This window comes from Bombina bombina, chromosome 3 (assembly GCF_027579735.1).
Source record: "Bombina bombina isolate aBomBom1 chromosome 3, aBomBom1.pri, whole genome shotgun sequence".
NCBI lineage: Eukaryota > Metazoa > Chordata > Amphibia > Anura > Bombinatoridae > Bombina > Bombina bombina.
Genome location: NC_069501.1, coordinates 156,202,654 through 156,230,033, shown reverse-complemented (window position 1 = coordinate 156,230,033; position 27,380 = coordinate 156,202,654). Strand labels below are relative to the sequence as shown.

Here is a 27,380-nt window from a genome sequence, read left to right as displayed (position 1 = left end):
AACATAAATTCTGTTTTTTTATTTTTTTGTAGTTATTTTTTTTTTGTACATTTGTAATTTAGATTTTTTCATTGGTAGTTTTTTTTATTTTATTAGAATAGTTATGTTAGGTTAATTTATAGTTTCACAGGTAAGATTTTATTTATTTTAAGATAGTTATATTGTAATTTTAATATAAAGTTAGGGGGGGTGTGATGTGGGGGGCAGCGGTTTAGGGGTTAATAGGTTTAGTTTAGTAGTTGCGATGTGAGGGGCTGGAGGTTTAGGGGTTAATACTTTATTATAGTGTTTTGCAATGTGGGGGCGGTTTAGGGGTTAATAGGTTTATTTGGGTGTCGGCAATGTCGGGGGCGGAGGATTAGCGGTTAATAAGTTTTATTATTGTCGGGGGGCGGCGGAATAGGGGTTAATAATTTGTATTAGTGTCAGGGAGCGGCGGAATAGGGGTTAATACGTTTTATTAGTGTCGGCGATGTTGGAGGCGGCAGATTAGGGGTGTTTAGACTTGGGGTTTATTTTAGGGTGTTGGGTTTAAACGTAACTTTCTTTTCCCCATAGGCATCAATGGGGTTGCGTTATGGCGATCTCCATTCAGCGATCGCAGGTGTTAGTTTATTTCTAACACTCTCTCCCCAATGACGTCTATGGGGGAAAGCATGCACAAGCACGTAAACTCAGCCCTTGGCTTTTGTGTACGCACAGGAGGCTTTTCAGTAACTCGTAATGGCAGCGCTATGGAGAGTGCAATAACGCAATTTTTTTGGAGTTATTTTCGCACCCTGTTTAGCGCAAAACTCGTAATCTAGGTGCTTGTTAGTTCTACTTTTTCAAAGAGGACCGCATTTGACCTTTGGACCTCTAGTTGTCCATCTCTGATTAAAACATTCAAATTAAAAAAATGTTTACTTCAGTTTAAAGGACATCAGATAATATACACATTTAAAGGCCTTGATTAATTATAAATATGTCTAAAGCTCATTAAAGTTTAGTACCTTGTAACTCTGTGTATTAAAAACTGCCGGATTTTCCACTGCCCTTTCACATTTGTAAATTTGCATATTTAGCCAAAACAATATTTTTTATTTAATGTTTCACTTGCTTACTGTACTTTTAGACAAGAGTTTCTGTTGGTCGACTGGAAAATTTTCTTTGTGGGGAAGAACTTAACCCAGAAAACATTGAAACTAATTTTGATGGAAGTAAGTGGATATATTTGTAGAAGGTGTTTTATATTTATTAATTATTCACTTATTTATATTTCTGTTTTATGTAATTACAGGTCATGCAGTTGCCTTTATTAATGCTTCATTCAAATGGGATAAAACTGGCCCATCAATCTTAAAAGAGTAAGAGCCATATTGATCATTGTTTTGTTTCATAGGTTAACCATACCTACTAGATTTTTAATATATGTTAATTATTATTTTTATATAAATTATAGTTTTTTTTAAAGGTTATATACATACGATTGAGAACATGGCATAATCATAAATGCTTCAAAAACAACTGATTTACAGTGAGGTTTAAGCAAAACTTTACTTTTGTTATTCTGTGTAGTCTATTCATTAAATATACGCCATATAAATTTTGAAGCTTACACAAGTTCCTATGTTTCTACATACTTTAGTAATAAAGTAAGAACTGTATAAAATGCATTTTTCTGTACATTTATGGATTTCATATTGTGTATTTTTGTGTATTGAAATAGGCTTATCCAATTGTGTAAAATCTCTATACTCACCTATGAAATATTCTATATAATGTTTATGTGCATTTATAGTCCCAGCTGAGCCTTCTGTAGTTATTACAATACACTGAGAGATTCCATGATACTGAGAGATAAGCTCGCAGACTGAATATTTTTTTTATCAGGTCACAGAACTCTAAGAGGACTTATAATGTCCTTAATTGTGTAAAACTGTTGTTTTTTTTTTTTAAAGTATAACAACATCAGAAGTAAGAAAACACATTTGAGTAGACACATACAATGCAAAAGTAGCTCATGGATATAAAGTCAGTACATTAATATTTGTGCATGTTTTTAGTTTGAACATAAGGATTCCTGAAAGATCATTAGTTGCTGTTGTGGGACAGGTTGGATCTGGGAAATCGTCTTTGCTTTCTGCCATTCTTGGAGAAATGAACAAACTAGATGGAACTGTTCAGAAGAAAGTAAGAAATAACATAACAATATTTCTCTTAATACAATTTACTGTCTTTCAAAAGGGTTTACCAAGCATTTATACATTTGTAAGAAACATTTATTTCTTCTTTTTGTACTGATAGTTCAGTTACCTAACCTTTTTTTACATTTAGAGCCTCATTGTAATTATCTTGGCTCACCTTTTGTAGTACTTACCAATAAAAGACCTTTTAAAGCCAGTTAGCTGAAAACTGAAGCCAACCTTTTTTCCCCTGAGCCTTCTAAAAAAATATATGGGGAAAGTAAATCTCAAAGATAGTCACCCCTACCATAGAGCTATTTAAGGGCGTTCATGTTTACTTCTTTCTAAGTGCTAAAGATTTGAATGTTAATGTACATTTATCTGTTTCACTGCTTCAAAGCTTTTGCATTTAAATAGCATTAAGAGCACATCAAAACGTAACATTGATATTTTTTTTACCAAATCTTGGAACATGCCTATATATGCTAGGAGTCATCAAACCTGCTATTAAGATTTACTTTTGGGTCTCACCTCCACATACTTTGAATTTAGTGTTGTAGTGCTGGGGTCCCTTATGGGTCTTATCATGTAACTTCCTTGTGAGATCTGTATGTGCCATTCATTTTATTTACCAACATTTATAGGTTAGGAGAGTAAAACTTATTCTTTTTTTTTTTTTTAAAGTGCTCACTAATTGTCAAGAATATCTTCTGCTGTTTGCTTTTGGCTTCTTCCCAAGATGCACTACTATTACCAGCAGCACCATGATCCAGAGTTGCAAATACTCAGCTTTATTCTTGCACAGAGGGAACAAGAAAGAGAACGTTACGGGCTATCTGCCCTTATTCATGTCATAACAGGTAATACCCAAAATGCTCACCTTTATACACAATCACAGGTGGTTCAATAATTTAACATTCTCATTAACTCCTTCATAATCCTTACAGAGTTTACTTCTACTATATCTTCACCTAGTGGTATCAATTGTAATTACATTTAAAAACAAAACAGAACATTGTGGCAGCAAATATCTATACAAATAAATTCCATTCCATATCTCTATTCATTCCTTTTGGATACATAGAATCTAATTTATAAATCCAATGTGCTTCTCGCCTCCTGAGATAAAGCTCTCTATTACCACCCCTCCTTAAAGGGGCAACATGTTCAATTATCTGAAATCTAAGTTGAGAGACAGAATGACCAGCTTCAACAAAATGGTGGGCCACAGGGGCTTCCTTATCCTTACGTCTTATTGCTGATTTATGCTGTATCATTCTGTCTTTCACTTTTTGGGTCGTCTCACCCAAATAAATAATCCCATATGGACATTTAATTAAGTAAATTACATAAGTAGTATTACATGTATGAAATCCGTAAATTTTAAATTTCTGACCAGTAAGGGGATGTGTAAATGTATCTCCTTTAATCATACTGTTACAGTTTGAACAGGATAAACAAGGGAAGCAACCATTCTTCTTAGATGTAATATATCTTATCTTATCTGTTTCTCCAACATAGGTGTGTCCGGTCCACGGCGTCATCCTTACTTGTGGGATATTCTCTTCCCCAACAGGAAATGGCAAAGAGCCCAGCAAAGCTGGTCACATGATCCCTCCTAGGCTCCGCCTACCCCAGTCATTCTCTTTGCCGTTGTACAGGCAACATCTCCACGGAGATGGCTTAGAGTTTTTTAGTGTTTAACTGTAGTTTTTCATTATTCAATCAAGAGTTTGTTATTTTCAAATAGTGCTGGTACGTACTATTTACTCAGAAACAGAAAAGAGATGAAGAATTCTGTTTGTATGAGGAAAATGATTTTAGCAACCGTAACTAAAATCCATGGCTGTTCCACACAGGACTGTTGAGAGCATTAACTTCAGTTGGGGGAACAGTTTGCAGTCTTTGCTGCTTGAGGTATGACACATTCTAACAAGACGATGTAATGCTGGAAGCTGTCATTTTCCCTATGGGATCCGGTAAGCCATGTTTATTACGATTGTAAATAAGGGCTTCACAAGGGCTTATTTAGACTGTAGACATTTTTTGGGCTAAATCGATTGAATTAACACTTATTTAGCCTTGAGGAATCATTTATTCTGGGTATTTTGATATAATAATATCGGCAGACACTGTTTTAGACACCTTATTCTTTAGGGGCTTTCCCAAAGCATAGGCAGAGTCTCATTTTCGCGCCGGTGTTGCGCACTTGTTTTTGAGAGGCATGGCATGCAGTCGCATGTGAGAGGAGCTCTGATACTTACAAAAGACTTCTGAAGGCATCATTTGGTATCGTATTCCCCTTGGGTTTGGTTGGGTCTCAGCAAAGCAGATACCAGGGACTGTAAAGGGGTTAAAGCTTAAAACGGCTCCGGTTCCGTTATTTTAAGGGTTAAAGCTTCCAAATTTGGTGTGCAATATTTTCAAGGCTTTAAGACACTGTGGTGAAAGTTTGGTGAATTTTGAACAATTCCTTCATGTTTTTTCGCAATTGCAGTAATAAAGTGTGTTCAGTTTAAAATTTAAAGTGACAGTAACGGTTTTATTTCAAAACGTTTTTTGTACTTTCTTATCAAGTTTATGCCTGTTTAACATGTCTGAACTACCAGATAGACTGTGTTCTGAATGTGGGGAAGCCAGAATTCCTATTCATTTAAATAAATGTGATTTATGTGATAATGACAATGATGCCCAAGATGATTCCTCAAGTGAGGGGAGTAAGCATGGTACTGCATCATTCCCTCCTTCGTCTACACGAGTCTTGCCCACTCAGGAGGCCCCTAGTACATCTAGCGCGCCAATACTCCTTACTATGCAACAATTAACGGCTGTAATGGATAATTCTGTCAAAAACATTTTAGCCAAAATGAACCCTGTTCAGCGTAAGCGTGGATGCTCTGTTTTAGTTACTGAAGAGCATGACGACGCTGATATTAATATCTCTGAAGGGCCCCTAACCCAATCTGAGGGGGCCAGGGAGGTTTTGTCTGTGGGAGAAATTACTGATTTAGGGAATATTTCTCAGCAGGCTGAATCTGATGTGATTACTTTTAAATTTAAATTGGAACATCTCCGCATTTTGCTTAAGGAGGTATTATACACTCTGGATGATTGTGAAAATTTGGTCATCCCAGAGAAACTATGTAAAATGGACAAGTTCCTAGAGGTGCCGGGGCTCCCAGAAGCTTTTCCTATACCCAAGCGGGTGGCGGACATTGTTAATAAAGAATGGGAAAGGCCCGGTATTCCTTTCGTCCCTCCCCCCATATTTAAAAAATTGTTTCCTATGGTCGACCCCAGAAAGGACTTATGGCAGTCAGTCCCCAAGGTCGAGGGAGCGGTTTCTACTTTAAACAAACGCACCACTATTCCCATAGAGGATAGTTGTGCTTTCAAAGATCCTATGGATAAAAAATTAGAAGGTTTGCTTAAAAAGATGTTTGTTCAGCAGGGTTACCTTCTACAACCCATTTCATGCATTGTCCCTGTCACTACAGCCGCATATTTCTGGTTTGATGAACTGATTAAGGTGCTCGATAGTGACTCGCCTCCTTATGAGGAGATTATGGACAGAGTCAATGCTCTCAAATTGGCTAATTCTTTCACTCTAGACGCCTCTTTGCAATTGGCTAAGTTAGCGGCTAAGAATTCTGGGTTTGCTATTGTGGCGCGCAGAGCGCTTTGGTTGAAATCTTGGTCGGCTGATGCGTCTTCCAAGAACAAGCTACTAAACATTCCTTTCAAGGGGAAAACGCTGTTTGGTCCTGACTTGAAAGAGATTATCTCTGATATCACTGGGGGTAAGGGCCATGCCCTTCCTCAGGATCGGCCTTTCAAGGCAAAAAATAGACCTAATTTTCGTCCCTTTCGTAAAAACGGACCAGCCCAAGGTGCTACGTCCTCTAAGCAAGAAGGTAATACTTCTCAGGCCAAGCCAGCTTGGAGACCAATGCAAGGCTGGAACAAGGGAAAGCAGGCAAAGAAACCTGCCACTGCTACCAAGACAGCATGAAATATCGGCCCCCGATCCGGGACCGGATCTGGTGGGGGGCAGACTCTCTCTCTTCGCTCAGGCTTGGGCAAGAGATGTTCTGGATCCTTGGGCGCTAGAAATAGTCTCCCAGGGTTATCTTCTGGAATTCAAGGGACTTCCCCCAAGGGGAAGGTTCCACAGGTCTCAGTTGTCTTCAGACCACATAAAAAGACAGGCGTTCTTACTTTGCGTAGAAGACCTGTTAAAAATGGGAGTGATTCATCCTGTTCCATTGAGAGAACAAGGGATGGGGTTCTACTCCAATCTGTTCATAGTTCCCAAAAAAGAGGGAACATTCAGACCAATCCTAGATCTCAAGATCTTAAACAAATTTCTCAAGGTCCCATCTTTCAAGATGGAAACCATTCGAACTATCCTTCCTTCCATCCAGGAAGGTCAATTCATGACCACGGTGGATTTAAAGGATGCGTATCTACATATTCCTATCCACAAGGAACATCATCGGTTCCTAAGGTTTGCTTTCCTGGACAAACATTACCAGTTCGTGGCGCTTCCTTTCGGATTAGCCACTGCTCCAAGGATTTTCACAAAGGTACTAGGGTCCCTTCTAGCTGTGCTAAGACCAAGGGGCATTGCAGTAGTACCTTACCTGGACGACATTCTGATTCAAGCGTCGTCCCTCCCTCGAGCAAAGGCTCACACGGACATCGTCCTGGCCTTTCTCAGATCGCACGGCTGGAAAGTGAACGTGGAAAAGAGTTCTCTATCCCCGTCAACAAGGGTTCCCTTCTTGGGAACAATTATAGACTCCTCAGAAATGAGGATTTTTCTAACAGAGGCCAGAAAGACAAAGCTCCTGGACTCTTGTCGAATACTTCATTCCGTTCCTCTTCCTTCCGTAGCTCAGTGCATGGAAGTGATCGGGTTGATGGTAGCGGCAATGGACATAGTTCCTTTTGCGCGCATTCATCTAAGACCGTTACAACTGTGCATGCTCAGTCAGTGGAATGGGGACTATACAGACTTGTCTCCAAAGATACAAGTAAATCAGAGGACCAGAGACTCACTCCGTTGGTGGCTGTCCCTGGACAACCTGTCACGAGGGATGACATTCCACAGACCAGAGTGGGTCATTGTCACGACCGACGCCAGTCTGATGGGCTGGGGCGCGGTCTGGGGATCCCTGAAAGCTCAGGGTCTTTGGTCTCGGGAAGAATCTCTTCTACCGATAAATATTCTGGAACTGAGAGCGATATTCAATGCTCTCAAGGCTTGGCCTCAGCTAGCGAGGACCAAGTTCATACGGTTTCAATCAGACAACATGACGACTGTTGCGTACATCAACCATCAGGGGGGAACAAGGAGTTCCCTAGCGATGGAAGAAGTGACCAAGATCATTCTATGGGCGGAGTCTCACTCCTGCCACCTGTCTGCTATCCACATCCCGGGAGTGGAAAATTGGGAAGCGGATTTTCTGAGTCGTCAGACATTACATCCGGGGGAGTGGGAACTCCATCCGGAAATCTTTGCCCAAGTCACTCAACTTTGGGGCATTCCAGACATGGATCTGATGGCCTCTCGTCAGAACTTCAAAGTTCCTTGCTACGGGTCCAGATCCAGGGATCCCAAGGCGGCTCTAGTGGATGCACTAGTAGCACCTTGGACCTTCAAACTAGCTTATGTGTTCCCGCCGTTTCCTCTCATCCCCAGGCTGGTAGCCAGGATCAATCCGGAGAGGGCGTCGGTGATCTTGATAGCTCCTGCGTGGCCACGCAGGACTTGGTATGCAGATCTGGTGAATATGTCATCGGCTCCACCTTGGAAGCTACCTTTGAGACGAGACCTTCTTGTTCAGGGTCCGTTCGAACATCCGAATCTGGTTTCACTCCAGCTGACTGCTTGGAGATTGAACGCTTGATTTTATCGAAGCGAGGTTTCTCAGATTCTGTTATCGATACTCTTGTTCAGGCCAGAAAGCCTGTAACTAGAAAGATTTACCATAAAATTTGGAAAAAAATATATCTGTTGGTGTGAATCTAAAGGATTCCCTTGGGACAAGGTTAAGATTCCTAGGATTCTATCCTTCCTTCAAGAAGGATTGGAAAAAGGATTATCGGCAAGTTCCCTGAAGGGACAGATTTCTGCCTTGTCGGTGTTACTTCACAAAAAACTGGCAGCTGTGCCAGATGTTCAAGCCTTTGTTCAGGCTCTGGTTAGAATCAAGCCTGTTTACAAACCTTTGACTCCTCCTTGGAGTCTCAATTTAGTTCTTTCAGTTCTTCAGGGGGTTCCGTTTGAACCCTTACATTCCGTTGATATTAAGTTATTATCTTGGAAAGTTTTGTTTTTAGTTGCAATTTCTTCTGCTAGAAGAGTTTCAGAATTATCTGCTCTGCAGTGTTCTCCTCCTTATCTGGTGTTCCATGCAGATAAGGTGGTTTTACGTACCAAAAGTTGTTTCTAACAAAAACATTAACCAGGAGATTATCGTACCTTCTCTGTGTCCGAAACCAGTTTCAAAGAAGGAACGCTTGTTGCACAATTTGGATGTTGTTCGCGCTCTAAAATTCTATTTAGATGCTACAAAGGATTTTAGACAAACATCTTCCCTGTTTGTTGTTTATTCAGGTAAAAGGAGAGGTCAAAAAGCAACTTCTACCTCTCTCTCTTTTTGGATTAAAAGCATCATCAGATTGGCTTACGAGACTGCCGGACGGCAGCCTCCCGAAAGAATCACGGCTCATTCCACTAGGGCTGTGGCTTCCACATGGGCCTTCAAGAACGAGGCTTCTGTTGATCAGATATGTAGGGCAGCGACTTGGTCTTCACTGCACACTTTTACCAAATTTTACAAGTTTGATACTTTTGCTTCTTCTGAGGCTATTTTTGGGAGAAAGGTTTTGCAAGCCGTGGTGCCTTCCATTTAGGTGACCTGATTTGCTCCCTCCCTTCATCCGTGTCCTAAAGCTTTGGTATTGGTTCCCACAAGTAAGGATGACGCCGTGGACCGGACACACCTATGTTGGAGAAAACAGAATTTATGTTTACCTGATAAATTTCTTTCTCCAACGGTGTGTCCGGTCCACGGCCCGCCCTGGTTTTTTAATCAGGTCTGATAATTTATTTTCTTTAACTACAGTCACCACGGTACCATATGGTTTCTCCTATGCTATTATTCCTCCTTAACGTCGGTCGAATGACTGGGGTAGGCGGAGCCTAGGAGGGATCATGTGACCAGCTTTGCTGGGCTCTTTGCCATTTCCTGTTGGGGAAGAGAATATCCCACAAGTAAGGATGACGCCGTGGACCGGACACACCGTTGGAGAAAGAAATTTATCAGGTAAACATAAATTCTGTTTTTATTGCTCCATACATCAGCACTCACCAATCTATCCTTAATGTTACACGATCTCTTATATGCTGAAAGGGGTTAATTCTTAAAGACCTCCTGAGATGGATGATAATCCCTCAATAAATGCCAATGTTTCCTTACAATCCCTGAATTACGTTTACTTAGTACATTAAATTCAGAAACAAAACCCATTCTATTCTGTTTTTGTTTACTCTCCTCATTTAGTTTAGGTCTCAATACCTCTCTTCTAGGAATTTCCTGGACTTTTTTAATAGTTTCATGGATATTGAATTTACGATATCCCCTTGTAATAAATTTATTGCCCATCTAATTTAATCTGGTTTCAACTAGAGATTCATCTTGTACGATACGTCTCCTTGTTTGCAGTAAGTAATTTATCTACCTCCATATTGGTTAGATCATTCTTTAGGTCAGCTTCAATCTTTTTAATAGTATCCTTCTGGGCCTCAATGGTTTGTTGTAGATATTCGACAGTCAAGACAATCAAATCAAATGAGCATTTATTTAATATACGCTCAAATTTATGGCAATATTCCTGGTTGTCAGCCAATAAAGTGGGTCGGGTGTTCATTCTCAAGCCCCTTGGAATGTGCTGTACCCAGTAATACTCAGCTATTGTTGCTGCATGCAGCTCAAGGGACATTTGTTTTCTTGAAACTTTTTCATAATCCTTAACACAAATGTCAGAATGTGGAGTCTTAAGGAAATCTTTTGATCCCTTCACCAAAGTAGTTATTCGGGCTGCCTCAATGTCGGTATAACAAAAAACTTTTCTTTCCTCTGTGTCTATAATTTCCATTTTAGACAAGAGTGCTCGTGACAGCAGGCAGGTTAACAATAGAAAATAGTCAATATCACTGTCCAGCACCTTTTAGTAATTCACGTGCACGCTAAAGGGGCCTGCAACCCCAAACAATAAATAATGATACAATACCAGCAGCACCGTGATCCAGAGTTGTTCTCTATTACAACTATTTTTTATTCCAGGACACATTTTATATGCAGAGACAGGGAACTACTATGGGGTCCAATGTCGCCCCTACCTACGCCAATATATATATGAATCAATTTGAAGAAAAATTTGTATTTGAAAATGAATTGTTCTTACTATGTGGCGCTACATAGATGACATCTTTGGTGTGTGGTGGGGCGACATTGGATCCCTAGAGAAATTTGTATCTACCCTCAATGCTGCTACATCCCACATTAAATTCACATTGACACATAGTGAAATATCAGTTCTTTTTTTAGATACTTTAGTATATAAGGAAGGCAATGCTTTAAAAACGGATTTATATACAAAAGGGACAGACTGTAACAGTTTGTTAGATTTCACTAGTGCACATCCAGAGACCCTACTTAAGTCCCTTCCATATAGTCAACTATTGAGAGTGAGATGTATCGTATAAGATGACTCTCTAGTTGAAACCAGATTAAATGTTAAATCTGTTTGTTTTTAAAGCATTGCCTTCCTTATATACTAAAGTATCCAAAAAAGGAACTGATATGTCACTATGTGTCAATGTGAATTTAATGTGGGATGTAGCAGCTTTGTGGGTAGATACAAATTTCTCTAGGGATCCAATGTCGCCCCACCACACGCCAAAGATGTCATCTATGTAGCGCCACATAGTAAGACCAGTTCATTTTCAAATACAAATTTTTCTTCAAATTGATTCATATATATATTGGCGTAGGTAGGGGCGACATTGGACCCCATAGCAGTTCCCTGTCTCTGCATATAAAAAGTGTCCTGGAATAAAAAATAGTTATAATAGAGTTATAATAGAGAACAACTCTGGATCACGGTGCTGCTGGTATTGTATCATTATTTATTGTTTGGGATTGCAGGCCCCTTTAGCGTGCATGTGAATTACTAAAAGGTGCTGGACAGTGATATTGACTATTTTCTATTGTTAACCTGCCTGCTGTCACGAGCACTCTTGTCTAAAATGGAAACTATAGACACAGAGGGAAGAAAAGTTTTTGGTTATACCGACATTGAGGCAGCCCGAATAACTACTTTGGTGAAGGGATCAAAAGATTTCCTTAAGACTCCACATTCTAACATTTGTGTTAAGGATTATGAAAAAGTTTCAAGAAAACAAATGTCCCTTGAGCTGCATGGAGCAACGCTAGCTGAGTATTACTGGGTACAGCGCATTCCAAGGGGCTTGAGAATGAACACCTGACCCACTTTATTGGCTGACAACCAGGAATATTGCCATAAATTTGAGCGTATATTAAATAAATGCTCATTTGATTTGATTGTCTTGACTGTCGAATATCTACAACAAACCATTGAGGCCCAGAAGGATACTATTAAAAAGATTGAAGCTGACCTAAAGAATGATCTAACCAATATGGAGGTAGATAAATTACTTACTGCAAACAAGTAAACGTATCGTACAAGATGAATCTCTAGTTGAAACCAGATTAAATGAGATGGGCAATAAATTTATTACATGGGGATATCCTAAATTCAATATCCATGAAACTATTAAAAAAGTCCAGGAAATTCCTAGAAGAAAGGTATTGAGACCTAAACTAAATGAGGAAAGTAAACAAAAACAGAATAGAATGGGTTTTGTTTCTGAATTTAATGTACTAAGTAAACGTAATTCAGGGATTGTAAGGAAACATTGGCATTTATTGAGGGATTATCATCCATCTCAGGAGGTCTTTAAGAATTAACCCCTTTCAGCATATAAGAGATCGTGTAACATTAAAGGGACACTATACCCACATTTTTTCTTTTGTAATTCAGATAGAGCATGCAATTTGAAGCAACTTTCTAATGTACTCCTATTATCAAATTTTCTTCATTCTCTTGGTATGTTTATTTGAAAAGCAAGAATTTAAGTTTAGATGCCGGCCCATTTTTGGTGAACAACCTGGGTTGTCCTTGCTGATTGGGCAACACCAATAAACAATTGCTGTCCATGGTTCTGAACCACAAATTTGCTGGCTACTCAGCTTAGATGCCTTCTTTTTCAAATAAAGATATCAAGAGAACGAAGAAAAATTGATAATAGAAGTAAATTAGAAAGTTGTTAAAATTGCATGTTCTATCTGAATCACAAAAGAAAAAATTTGGGTACAGTGTCCCTTTAAGGATAGATTGGTGAGGGCTGATGTAGGGAGCAATAAAACAGATAAGATATATTACATCTAAGAAGAATGGTTGCTTCCCTTGTTTATCCTGTTCAAACTGTAACCGTATGATTAAAGGAGATACATTTACACATCCCCTTACTGGTCAGAAATCTAAAATTTACGGATTTCATACATGTAATACTACTTATGTAGTTTACTTAATTAAATGTCCATGTGGGATTATTTATTTGGGTGAGATGACCCAACAAGTGAGAGACAGAATGATACAGCATTAATCAGCAATAAGACGTAAGGATAAGGAAGCCCCTGTTGCCCACCATTTTGTTGAAGCTGGTCATTCTGTCTCTCAACTTAGATTTCAGATAATTGAACATGTTGCCCCTTTAAGGAGGGGTGGTAATAGAGAGCTTTATCTTAAGAGTCGAGAAGCACATTGGATTTATAAATTAGATTCTATGTATCCAAAAGGAATGAATAGAGATATGGAATGGAATATATTTGTATAGATATTTGCTGCCACAATGTTCTGTTTTGTTTTTAAATGTAATTACAATTGATACCACTAGGTGGAGATATAGTAGAAGTAAACTATGTAAGGATTATGAAGGAGTTAATGAGAATGTTAAATTAATTGAACCACCTGTGATTGTGTATAAAGGTGAGCATTTTGGGTATTACCTGTTATGACATGAATAAGGGCAGATAGCCCGAAACGTTGTCTTTCTTGTTCTCTCTGTGCAAGAATAAAGCTGAGTATTTTCAACTCTGGATCACAGTGCTGCTGGTATTGTATTATTATTTATTGTTTGGGGTTGCAGGCCCCTTCAGCGTGCATGTGAATTACTAAAAGGTGCTGGACAGCGATATTGGCTATTTTCTATGTCCATGGCTGGGATGCTAAATTTGTACTACTTACTTTGCTTTTTCTCTGGTTTTAATAGTTATGTTGCTTCTCCTTTCATGAATATGGACATTTTCATTTGTGTCAGCTTGTTTGTTTTTTTCCGTTTTTTTTAAGGCTCCTTTCCATTTCTCAGTGTTTTTTTTTTTTCTCATTAAAAATAAACTTTGCATTCCACCTTTTGGAACATCTGCCAAAGTTTATCCATCCTAGAGTCCATGTATTGGATCAGATTCTAGAAAATGTGTGTATATATATATATATATATATATATATTTCGATTGTTAAGTGTGTTCAGTCCACGGGTCATCCATTACTTATGGGATATATTCTCCTTCCCAACAGGAAGTTGCAAGAGGATCACCCAAGCAGAGCTGCTATATAGCTCCTCCCCTCACATGTCATATCCAGTCATTCTCTTGCAACCCTCAACAAAGAAGGAGGTCGCGAGAGGAGTTGGAGTTTTTACTTAATTATTCTTCAATCAAAAGTTTGTTATTTTAAATGGCACCGGAGTGTGCTGTTTTTTCTATCTCAGGCAGTATTTGGAAGAAGAAACTGCCTGCGTTTTCTATGATCTTAGCAGGCGTAACTAAGATCCACTGGCTGTTCTCGACATTCTGAGGAGTGGGGTAACTTCAGAAAATGGGAATAGCATGCGGGGTCTCCCGCAAATGAGGTATGTGCAGTACAATATTTTCTGGGAATGGAATTGACTAAGAAAACACTGCTGTTACCCGTATGATGTAAGTACAGCCTTAAATGCAGTAGTAGTGACTGGTATCAGGCTGATAAATGTATGCACAGTAGAGTTATTTTCTAGGGACTAGAATTTGACTGAAAAAATACTGTTAATACTGATATAATGTGTGAGCCTTAACTGCAGTAGAAGCGACTGGTAGCAGGCTTAGTAATAACTTTACACAGCATCTGAAATGTTGTTTTTTCAAACGTTTACTGGCATGTTATTCGTTTTGTGAGGTACTTTGGTGATAAATCTTTTTGGGCATGATTTTTTTCCACATGGCTAACGTATATTTCTGCATAGAAACCGTTATATATCAGGTCTCCCACTGTTGTAATTGGAGTGGGAGGGACCTTTTTTTAGCGCCTTGTTGCGCAGTTAGAATTCTAGCACAGTCTTCCTGCTTCTTCCTCTTTGATCCAGGACGTCTCCAGAGAGCTCAGGGATCTTCAAAAGTCGTTTTTGAGGGAGGTAATCAGTCACAGCAGACCTGTGACAGTGTGTTTGACTGTGATAAAAGCATTAAATCTTAATTTGATATCCGTTTTTGGGTACTGAGGGGTTAATCATCCTTTTGCTAATGGGTGCAATCCTCTGCTAATTAATACATTTAAAGAATTGTTGACTATAACTGAATTAGTTCTTTGTTATTCAACTGTGTTTTTAAAAAAAAAAAAAAAGCGCTGCAGCGTTTTTTATATTGCTTGTAAACTTATTGAAAGTAATTTCCAAGCTTGCTAGCTTCATTGCTAGTCTGTTTAAACATGTCTGATACAGAGGAATCTGCTTGTTCATTATGTTTAAAAGCCGATGTGGAGCCCAATAGAAATATGTGTACCAATTGTATTGATATTACTTTGAATAAAAGTCAATCTGTACCGATAAAGAAATTATCACCAGACAACGAGGGGGAAGTTATGCCATCTAACTCTCCTCACGTGTCAGTACCTTCGTCTCCCGCTCGGGAGGTGCGTAAGATTGAGGCACCAAGTACATCAAGGCCCTTACAAATCACTTTACATGATATGGCTAATGTTATGAAAGAAGTATTATACAATATGCCCGAGTTAAGAGGCAAGCGCGACAGCTCTGGGTTAAGGACAGAGCGCGCCGATGACACGAGAGCCATGTCTGATACTGCGTCACAATTTGCAGAACATGAGGACGGAGAGCTTCATTCTGTGGGTGACGGTTCTGATTCGGGGAGACCGGATTCAGAAATTTCAAATTTTAAATTTAAGCTTGAGAACCTCCGCGTGTTGCTAGGGGAGGTGTTAGCGGCTCTGAATGATTGTGACACGGTGACAATCCCAGAGAAATTATGTAGGCTGGATAAATACTATGCGGTACCGGTGTGTACTGACGTTTTTCCTATACCAAAGAGGCTTACAGAGATTATTAGCAAGGAGTGGGATAGACCCGGTGTGCCTTTTTCCCCTCCTCCGATATTTAGAAAAATGTTCCCTATAGACGCCACCACACAAGACTTATGGCAGACGGTCCCTAAGGTGGAGGGAGCAGTTTCTACTTTAGCCAAGCGTACCACTATCCCGGTGGAGGATAGCTGTGCTTTCTCAGATCCAATGGATAAAAAATTAGAGGGTTACCTTAAGATAATGTTTGTTCAACAAGGTTTTATATTACAGCCTCTTGCATGCATTGCGCCTGTCACTGCTGCAGCGGCATTCTGGTTTGAGTCTCTGGAAGAGGCGATTCGCACAGCACCATTGGATGAATCTTTGAGCAAGATTAGAACCCTTAAGCTGGCTAATGCGTTTGTTTCGGATGCCGTAGTGCATTTAACCAAACTTACGGCTAAGAATTCCGGATTCGCCATACAGGCGCGCAGAGCGCTATGGCTTAAATCCTGGTCAGCAGATGTAACTTCTAAGTCTAAACTACTTAACATTCCTTTCAAAGGGCAGACCTTATTCGGGCCCGGCTTGAAGGAAATTATTGCTGACATTACTGGAGGTAAGGGCCACACCCTTCCTCAGGACAGGGCCAAATCAAAGGCCAAACAGTCTAATTTTCGTGCCTTTCGTAATTTCAAGGCAGGAGCAGCATCAACTTCCTCCGCTCCAAAACAGGAAGGAACTACTGCTCGTTACAGACAGGGTTGGAAAGGCAACCAGTCATGGAACAAGGGCAAGCAGGCCAGAAAGCCTACTTCCGCCCCTAAGACAGCATGAAGACAGGGCCCCCTTTCTGGAGACGGATCTAGTGGGGGGCAGACTTTCTCTCTTCGCCCAGGCTTGGGCAAGAGATGTACAGGATCCCTGGACGTTGGAGATTATATCTCAGGGATACCTTCTGGATTTCAAAACTTCTCCTCCACAAGGGAGGTTTCATCTGTCAAGGTTATCAACAAACCTAGTAAAGAAAGAGGCATTTCTACAATGTGTACAAGACCTCTTAGTGATGGGAGTGATCCACCCAGTTCCGCGAACGGAACAGGGGCAAGGGTTTTATTCAAATCTGTTTGTGGTTCCCAAGAAAGAGGGAACCTTCTTCAGACCAATCTTAGACTTAAAAATCTTAAACAAATTCCTAAGGGTTCCATCGTTCAAGATGGAAACCATTCGGACCATCCTACCCATGATCCAAGAGGGTCAATATATGACCACAGTGGATTTAAAGGATATCTACCTTCACATACCGATTCACAAAGATCATTATCGGTACCTAAGGTTTGCCTTTCTAGACAGGCATTACCAGTTTGTAGCTCTTCCCTTCGGGTTAGCTACGGCCCCGAGAATTTTTACAAAGGTTCTGGGCTCACTTCTGGCGGTACTAAGACCACGAGGCATAGCGGTGGCTCCGTACCTAGACGACATTCTGATACAAGCGTCAAATTTTCAAAATGCAAAGTCTCATACAGAGATAGTTCTAGCATTTCTGAGGTCGCATAGGTGGAAAGTGAACGTGGAAAAGAGTTCTCTGTTACCACTCACAAGGGTCCCTTTTCTAGGGACTCTTATAGATTCTGTAGAGATGAAGATTTACCTGACGGAGTCCAGGTTATCAAAGATTCTCAATGCTTGCCGTGTCCTTCACTCCATTCCAAGCCCATCAGTAGCTCAGTGCATGGAAGTAATCGGCTTAATGGTCGCGGCAATGGACATAGTGCCATTTGCGCGCCTACATCTCAGACCGCTGCAACTATGCATGCTAAGTCAATGGAACGGGGATTACTCAGATCTGTCCCCTTTGCTAAATCTGGACCAGGAGACTAGAGATTCTCTTCTCTGGTGGTTGTCGCGGGTTCATCTGTCCAAAGGAATGACTTTTCGCAGACCAGATTGGACGATTGTAACAACAGATGCCAGCCTACTAGGCTGGGGAGCAGTCTGGAACTCCCTGAAGGCTCAGGGATTGTGGACTCAGGAGGAGAGACTCCTCCCGATAAACATTCTTGAATTAAGAGCAATATTCAATGCTCTTCTAGCTTGGCCTCAGTTAGCAACACTGAGGTTCATCAGATTTCAGTCGGACAACATCACGACTGTGGCTTACATCAATCATCAAGGGGGAACCAGGAGTTCCCTAGCGATGTTGGAAGTCTCGTAGATAATTCGCTGGGCAGAGTCTCACTCTTGCTACCTGTCAGCGATCTACATCCCAGGCGTGGAGAACTGGGAGGCGGATTTTCTAAGTCGCCAGACCTTTCATCCGGGGGAGTGGGAACTCCACCCGGAGGTATTTGCTCAACTGATTCGTCGTTGGGGCAAACCGGATCTGGATCTCATGGCATCTCGCCAAAACGCCAAGCTTCCTTGTTACGGATCCAGGTCCAGGGACCCGGGCGCGGTGCTGGTAGATGCACTAGCAGCCCCTTGGGTTTTCAACATAGCTTATGTGTTTCCACCTTTTCCGTTGCTACCTCGACTGATTGCCAGGATCAAACAGGAGAGAGCATCGGTGATTCTGATAGCACCTGCGTGGCCACGCAGGACCTGGTATGCAGACCTAGTGGACATGTCGTCCTGTCCACCATGGTCTCTACCCCTGAGGCAGGACCTTCTAATTCAGGGTCCTTTCAACCATCCAAACCTAATTTCTCTGAGGCTGACTGCTTGGAAATTGAACGCTTGATTCTATCAAAGCGTGGGTTTTCGGATTCGGTTATTGATACATTAATACAGGCTCGGAAACCTGTTACCAGAAAAATTTACCACAAGATATGGCGTAAATATTTATATTGGTGTGAATCCAAGAGTTACTCATGGAGTAAGGTTAGGATTCCTAGGATATTGTCTTTTATACAAGAGGGTTTAGAAAAGGGCTTATCCGCTAGTTCACTAAAGGGACAGATTTCTGCTCTGTCTATTCTTTTACACAAGCGTCTGGCAGAGAATCCAGACGTCCAGGCTTTTTGTCAGGCTTTGGCTAGGATTAAGCCTGTGTTTAAAACTGTTGCTCCTCCGTGGAGCTTAAACTTGGTTCTTAAAGTTCTTCAGGGTGTTCCGTTTGAACCCCTTCATTCCATTGATATTAAGCTGTTATCTTGGAAAGTTCTGTTTTTGATGGCTATTTCCTCGGCTCGAAGAGTCTCTGAGTTATCTGCCTTACATTGTGATTCTCCTTATCTGATCTTTCATTCAGACAAGGTAGTCCTGCGTACTAAACCTGGGTTTTTACCTAAGGTTGTTTCTAACAGGAATATCAATCAAGAGATTGTTGTTCCATCGTTATGCCCTAATCCTTCTTCAAAGAAGGAACGTCTTTTGCATAATCTAGACGTGGTCCGTGCCCTGAAGTTCTACTTACAGGCAACTAAAGATTTTCGACAAACTTCTTCTCTGTCTGTCGTTTACTCTGGACAGAGGAGAGGTCAAAAGGCTTCGGCTACCTCTCTCTCTTTTTGGCTTCGTAGCATAATACGCTTAGCCTATGAGACTGCTGGACAGCAGCCTCCTGAAAAAATTACAGCTCATTCCACTAGAGCTGTGGCTTCCACCTGGGCCTTTAAGAATGAGGCCTCTGTTGAACAGATTTGCAAGGCTGCAACTTGGTCTTCACTTCATACTTTTTCCAAATTTTACAAATTTGACACTTTTGCTTCTTCAGAGGCTGTATTTGGGAGAAAGGTTCTACAGGCAGTGGTTCCTTCTGTTTAATGTTCCTGCCTTGTCCCTCCCATCATCCGTGTACTTTAGCTTTGGTATTGGTATCCCATAAGTAATGGATGACCCGTGGTCTGAACACACTTAACAAGAGAAAACATAATTTATGCTTACCTGATAAGTTTATTTCTCTTGTAGTGTGTTCAGTCCACGGCCCGCCCTGTCTTTTTGAGGCAGGTTCTAAATTTTAAATTATAACTCCAGTCACCACTGCACCCTATAGTTTCTCCTTTCTCGTCTTGTTTCGGTCGAATGACTGGATATGACATGTGAGGGGAGGAGCTATATAGCAGCTCTGCTTGGGTGATCCTCTTGCAACTTCCTGTTGGGAAGGAGAATATATCCCATAAGTAATTGATGACCCATGGACTGAACACACTACAAGAGAAATAAATTTATCAGGTAAGCATAAATTATGTTTTTAGGGCTGCAACAACTAATCGGTAAGTTTGATCATAAAAATAGTTGTCAACAAATCTCATTATCAATTAGGTGGTCAACCATTTGTTTATTTATTTTTTTGTGGTAAATGATTTTTGTGTCACAGCACTTAGATAATCTCTTTCTCAGGTACTCTTGTGCTAAGTAAGATTGAGGAACTTGGTTCTAGGGGAGTTTTAACCAGTTACTAACTATTGCATATTCATAGGATTTGTATAACTAGAGAAATCGGAATGCATGACAATATAGTAAGGAGTTTGCGTCTACAACTACAAGAAGTATCTTGAGATGAAATATTTGTGTTTTTCAGTATTGTTATTTAAATAAATATCTGTTTTTTAGGGTTCTGTGGCCTATGTTTCTCAGCAAGCTTGGATTCAAAATGCAATATTTCAAGAAAACATCCTGTTTGGAATGGAATTTAATAAGCATCAATATGAAAGAGTCCTGGAATCTTGTGCACTGTTCCCAGATTTGGACCTTCTACCTCATGGTGATCAAACCGAAATTGGAGAAAGGGTGAGAAAAACACATTTCAAGTAAAAGACCAGAACATGAAGTGAAACTAAAAAATGTTTTACTTTGCCTTAAAATATTCGTTTTATGGCATTTACTTAAACGTAAACCATTTGAAAGAACAGCAAAGGATGCTGCGCGCATTTAAAATGTAAGAAATTCAATGAATTTCCGTTATAAATAAAAACATTTCTTTTATACAGGTGGTGAGAGTCCACAATCCATTACTTCTAGGAGGAGACAAAGATTCCCAAATCCCCAGAGCTCTATAAAACCCTCCCACCTCCCTGGTAAACTAGTCTTGTCTTTGCATCCGCTGGAGGAAGGTTAAGAATGAAGATGCGCATGTTGTTCGTCAGTGAGAGAAGTTGTCAGACTGAGTTCAGACCCATTTCCCCTCAGTGTGCAGTGTTTGTTGGAGGGATTTTTGTTATACACTTGTATTAGCAAAAATGAACGTGCCTGGTGACATCACAGAGGTGGCGGGGCCGCAGAAAACAGGCAGGTAAAGGAGCTGGATGGGGGTTGCTGTTCAACTTTCCCAATCTCAGCTCCCTTACTAGCCACAGACATCAAAGACCCTGTATTTGAAAGAGAGGCACCTGCTTTTTCAAATAGCGGTGGTCTTTGAAATACAGTACACAGCAGATAAAAAAAAAGTATAAACCCAATACATGGGCATTTGCTTGGGAATGGGACCTTATATACTGAAAAAAAAATCTGTTATATCTAGAGACACTTAATAAAGTTTTGTTTTTTTCTAGTAGTCTAAAAATTATATATGAATTTTGTCTGTATAGCCCGGTGATTACTGTGGTAACAGTGACCACCTAACTGCACAAAGGGGTTTCTCTAATCTATATTATAACCCCCAAAAGCACATATAGGCCCATATTTCACATGTGGCTACCATTGATGACAGTTGAGTAAGGTGATCAAAGTAACAGCAATGGTCACCTGGTTATTTTCAATATTATTTACCGAAATCTTACCAAAAATATAATTTTTTTCAACTTGTTTATGACACAGCTATCTCACACGCCATGAAATACAAATATAATTATAGTATATTCCGAATTTCCTGGGCCTGCTGAAAAAAACATATAATTTGTGTGGGTCACTCATTGAAATTTTGACTTCTAATAAGTAGCAAAAAAATCTCAAAACTGGCTAAGCACTGGGGTGTGCATATGGCTTAGCAGTGAAAGGGTTAAATCGTAACACAACTGGAAACAAAAAAGAGTGTGTGTGTATGTATATATGTGTGAATGTATGTATTTTTATATATATATATATATATATATATATATATATATATATACACATACAACACACAGAAAACCTGGCACTCGCCAGCAGATACTCAGTAATGTTTAAAAGCAAAACTGGGGGAAGTCAGTTACATTTGGCGCAAAAGGATCAAGCCCAGGATCACGTCAAGATATCCCCCTTCCTGGGACCCTAAACCAGCACCCACAAAATGCATACTTTCAAACAAACCAGCTGGGAACCTTCCAGGGTGACACAGGCTTTTGTAACCTCCCCTATGTAAATACAAAACACAGGAATGGACTGCACTCACAAACAAGACTGGGTACACATCCTAAGCCACTGTTAACTCCACAGCCCTGAACACTGACAGACGGCTGCACAGTTCCCAGCAACCCAGGCAGTTAACCCCTAAACAGCCTCTGTGACAGGCCCATAGGGAAGCATTATAAACACAACACACAGAAAACCTGGCACTCGCCAGCCGATACTCAGTAATGTTTAAAAGCAAAACTGGGGAAAGTCAGTTACATTTGGCGCCAAAGGATCAAGCCCAGGACCACGTCAAGGTCTCCCCCTTCCTGGGACCCTAAGCCAGCACCCACAAAATGCATACTTTCAAACAAACTGACTAGGGTCCCAGGAAGGGGGAGACCTTGACATGGTCCTTGACTTGATCCTTTGGCGCCAATTTAATTTTGCTTTTAAACTTTACTGAGTAACATTGGCTTAGGATGTGTACCCAGTCCAGTTGGCTTAGGATGTGTACCCAACCCTTTTATTGGCTGCCGTCTATTCCTGTGTTTATATATACTGTGTGTGTGTGTATATGTATATATATATATATATATATATATATATATATGTATGTACTGAAAGTAGGGATTTTACAAACTTATAAAAATAGCCAACAGCTTTCACTCTATGAAGATAACCACTTGATGTTCTTTGTATAATTTAGATAAAACCATAGATCTCTATTTAGTAGGGATGTGCATTTGTTTAGTAAACAAAAGCGAATATCCGAATGAATGCACTAGCAAAATTTTAAGAAAACGAAAAAATTACTAACCAAAATGATCAGTTTTCATTAGTTTCCTTTAAATGGTTAATACTTACCTTAATGCACTCTGCTAACCCGATCCTCTTCTTGCCAGAGCCCTGGCTGAGCTAACAGGAGGCTTAGTGGGCTTGGCTTCCAGGACCTACATTAACGTTAGTACAGGTCTATGGAGCGTTAAGCCTCCTGTCGGCGTGGCCGGGGCTCTGGCAAGAAATGGATCAGGTTTGCGCACTCTCCAGAGCACGTTAGTAAAAGTAATGTACAGTATCTACAGGTAAACTTTTCGTCTGTAGCTTTAAAGCATTTACATTTATTTTAACGAAAACGAATGTAAATGTTTAATTTAAATACAGTATTCATTTTGTTTTAAACTAAGCTAATACCGAATATTGCAGCTGAATCTGAAACTATTTATTTTTGGCTGCACAAGTCTACTAATTAGCTCTCGGCTATGCATTATTAACAATTCATTTTAATGTGATAAAAAGGCAACAAATATATTAGATGAATGTCTCATTGCTAAACTGAATCCATTGTCTTTGTATATTCAGATTTTTGAGACTGAATATCAGCAATGGGCATGTTTGAAATCCAGTGTATTGAATAAATAGTGGAAATTCTAATCCATGAATATACAGTTATACAATTTTTTTTTTTTTTAATATAGGGTGTAAACCTAAGTGGAGGACAGAAACAGCGAGTAAGTCTGGCCAGAGCCGTGTACAGCAATGCAGAAATCTACTTATTAGATGACCCTCTGTCTGCTGTTGATGTTCATGTTCGGAAGCATTTGTTTGATAAACTCATTGGGCCAAATGGACTATTAAAAAATAAGGTACGTTTTAAAATAAGATTCCCAAATATAACATCATTGTTCCCCCAAAGGTGTTTTTATGTGTATACATATAGGGCCAGATTACAAGAAGGGTGTTATGGTTAGCGCGAGGAGCGTATGCTTTTACGCTAAAGTCCATATTACAAATGGCGCACTGTTAAGATTACAGCAAAATTGTTTACGCAAACATACGGCAATTTATGCTCCTATTTCCTATTGATAGCGTAGAGCGTTAATGTGCGCTCATATTACAAGTTCAAAGTAAATTTGATCGTGCAAACGCAATCGCATTTACTGCTTAAACTTTTTAAAGAGTTTGTCTGGAGGAAACTGTTGCACTAAACTACACAATGAACCTGTAAACTGCCATCCCCACATTGCATAGTCTTCACTACACTATTAACCCCTAAACTGCCTGCCTAACTTACACTATCACGCACGATAACCTATTCCCCCATAGAAGTCAATGGAGAGAAAAAAATCGAACAGCCTACTCATGCAAACCTGATCGCTATAAGCCCCCTACTCTAATAACCCCTAAATGGCCACATAGCCCACCGCAAAGTAAAACACTACACTATTAACCCCTAAAACTCAAGCATTACCAAAAAAAACCTAACTACCTTTAAAAAAATAAAAACTTACCTGTGAAAGTAAAAAACAATATCTAATCTTACCTTTCAACCCCCCCCCCAAAAAAAAAATACTATTACTATTAAATTAAAAAAACTACCATTACCAAAAAAAATACATTACTTTAAAAAAAAAAAAAATTACAAAAAAATAACAAATTGCCAAAAATAATAAGTTATGCCTATTCTAAAACCCCAAAACAAAAAAACACCCCCCCCAATTTTTTTTTCTTCTAAAACTAAACTTCAAATATCCCTTAAAGGGCCTTTTGCAGAGCGTTGCCATAAATCACTGGTTTTCAAGCCTGTCCTCAGGCCTCCCCAACGGTCCAGGTTTTCAGGAATGCCTTGGGTGACAGCAGGTAAAATAACCATGGTTACTAATCAGCTGATTATTTCACCTGTGCTCTAGTTCAAATATCCTCAAAATATAGCCTGTTAGGGAGTCCTGGGGTAGGTTTGAAAACCAGTGCCCTAAAGTGATCAAGTTATTTTTCTGAAAAAAAATCCTACAACCCTAAAGATAGTTTTAATATCTAACTTTATTTCCTTTCTACATAATTTACCTATCCAATATTCTATTCCAATCATTTGTAATGCTAGGTCATCATCAAATAAAGTTATTAATATCTGGATTAAATTTGACATTATTATTATAATGTGTTTGTCGAGCGCCAACAGATTCCGCAGTGCTACATATCTTACATACAGGTATATTGAATTATCCTGGTTTCCATTTCCTAATTTTTTTTAAATAGGTCTTATGTATTAATCTATTATGTGCATCTCTCAAATTCATTAAAGGGACACTGAACCCAATTTTTTTTCTTTTGTGATTCAGATAGAACATGCAATTTTAAGCAACTTTCTAATTCACTCCTATTATCAAATGTTCTTCATTCTCTTGGTATCTTTATTTGAAAAGCAGGAATGTAAGTTTAGATGCCGGCCCATTTTTGGTGAACAACCTGGGTTGTTCTTGCTGATTATTGGTGGGTGAATTTATGCACCAAACAAGTGCTGTCCAGGGTCTGAACCAAAAATTGTCTGGTTTCTTAGCTTAGATGCCTTCTTTTTCAAATAAAGATAGCAAAAGAACAAAGAAAAAATGATAATAGTAGTAAATTAGAATGTTGCTTAAAATTGCATGCTCTATCTGAATCATGAAAAAAACTATTTGGGTTCAGTGTCCCTTTAAGAGTAGATCTTAGAGTACCCTTCTATTACTTTATTATGTACCTCTCCTATTTGTTCAGTTTTTCATTTATATTGAAGGTCACCTTAACACCCAAAATAATAAACCATCCCTGAGTCTAAAACTCCTAAAGCCCTCGATGGCCCAATGCAAAAAAAAAAAAAACATAACTCATAACCCTTAAAGGGATAGTATAGTCAAAATTAAACTTTCATGATTCAGATAGAACCTGCAGTTTTAAGCATCTTTCTAATTTACTCCTATTATCAAATTTTCTTCATTCTCTTTGTATCTTTTCTTTAAAAAGCTAAAATGTAAGCTTAGAAGCCAACCCATTTTTTGTTCAGCACCTGGGTAGCGCTTGCTGATTGGTGTCTAAATGTAGCTATCCAATCAGCAAGTGCTGAACCAAAATGGGCCGGCTCTTAAGCTTGCTTTCCAGCTTTTTTAAAATAAAGATACCTAGATAACAAAGAAAAATTGATAATGGGAGTAAATTATCTGGTGTATTTGGCAATTTAAAGGGATAGTCTAGCCAAAACAAACCCTAAACCAACAGACTACTCATTGCAATACCTCCCCCCCACACTTCAAGGCTAAAACTCCATAACTGCCATTAATGGGAGAGTAAATTAATTCTAAACAACTTCCCAATCTACTTCTATTGTCAAATTTGCTTTGTATTTCTGGTATCCTTTGTTGAAGAGTCAATCTAAATAAGCTTATAGCAACTTTAGGAGCGTGCACGTGTCTTTAGCACGCTATGTTAGCAGTGTTTTGCAACATTGATTTTAGCAGTTATACATTGTTGCATTCACCGTTGTAGAGTGCTAAAGACACATGCACACTCCTGAGCTCCTCTGAACCTACCTAAATTTACTATTTAACAAAGGGTACCAAGGGAACAAAGCAAATATGACAATAGAAGTAATGGGAATTTGTTTAGAATGACATGCTCTGTCTGTAACATAAAAGTTTATTTTACTTTACTGCCCCTTTAACTCCTAAACTACATTTGTGTTTAAAAATAAACACATTGGGAATAAATTTCCCTTAGAACATTTTGACTTGTAAAATATCTGTATGTTCAGACTCGTGACCTTTAATCAAAATTTTTAGGATCACTCTCTTCATAGCAATAAAAAATTGGACACAACTTTTAACAAACAATTTAACAACCCTCATGGAAGGTCTTCATTTTAAGTTCAGCTGTGGCTGTTGGTTGTTCTGAGAGTGATGGGTGACTATTGCTACTCTACCCTTTATGGTTTTCCTCGTTGCCGTGTATCTACCTTACAATCCATAATGAATGCCTCTGCCATACTGATCTTCCTTACACATTGCCCCTCATCTGCAGCACATCTCTGCCTTCACTGGCTTCCTCAAGCCTCCAGAATAAAACACAAAATCCTGACTCTGATATTCAAGGCCCTCAATAGCACTGCTCCACCCTATATATCAGTCTCCAGATATTCTCCCTCCCATCCCCTTCACTCTGCTCATGACCTCCTCCTCTCCTGCTTTCTTGTTACCTCCTCACACTCCCATCTACAGGACTTCTCCAGATTGGCCCCTATCTTGTGGAACTCTCTGCCTCGCACCACAAGACTCTCCTAGTTTTCATAGTTTAGAGTGTTCCTTAAAGGGACAGTCTAGTCAAAATTAAACTTTCATGATTCAGATAGGGCATGTAATTTTAAACAAGTTTCCAATTTACTTGTATATCATCAAATTTGCTTTGCTCTCTTGCTATTGTTTGTGGAAAGCTAAACCTTTGTAGGCTCATATGCTAATTTCTAAACTGTTGAACTGCCTCTTATCTCAGTGCATTTTGACAGTTTTTCACAGTTAGACACTGTTATTTTATGTGTGTCATATAGATAATATTGTGCTCACTCCTGTGGAGTTATTTAAGAGTCGGCACTGACTGGCTAAAGTGCAAGTCTGTCAAAAGAACTCAAATAAGAGGGCCATCTCCAGAGGCTTAGATATTTAATAATCACATAGA

General features: G+C 39.5%; 1 pseudogene; it reads left to right on the top strand.

Moving 5' to 3' along the window:
• LOC128652993 (multidrug resistance-associated protein 1-like) overlaps window positions 1-27,380 on the top strand; it is a 286,157-nt pseudogene that overhangs the window by 139,029 nt on the left and 119,748 nt on the right.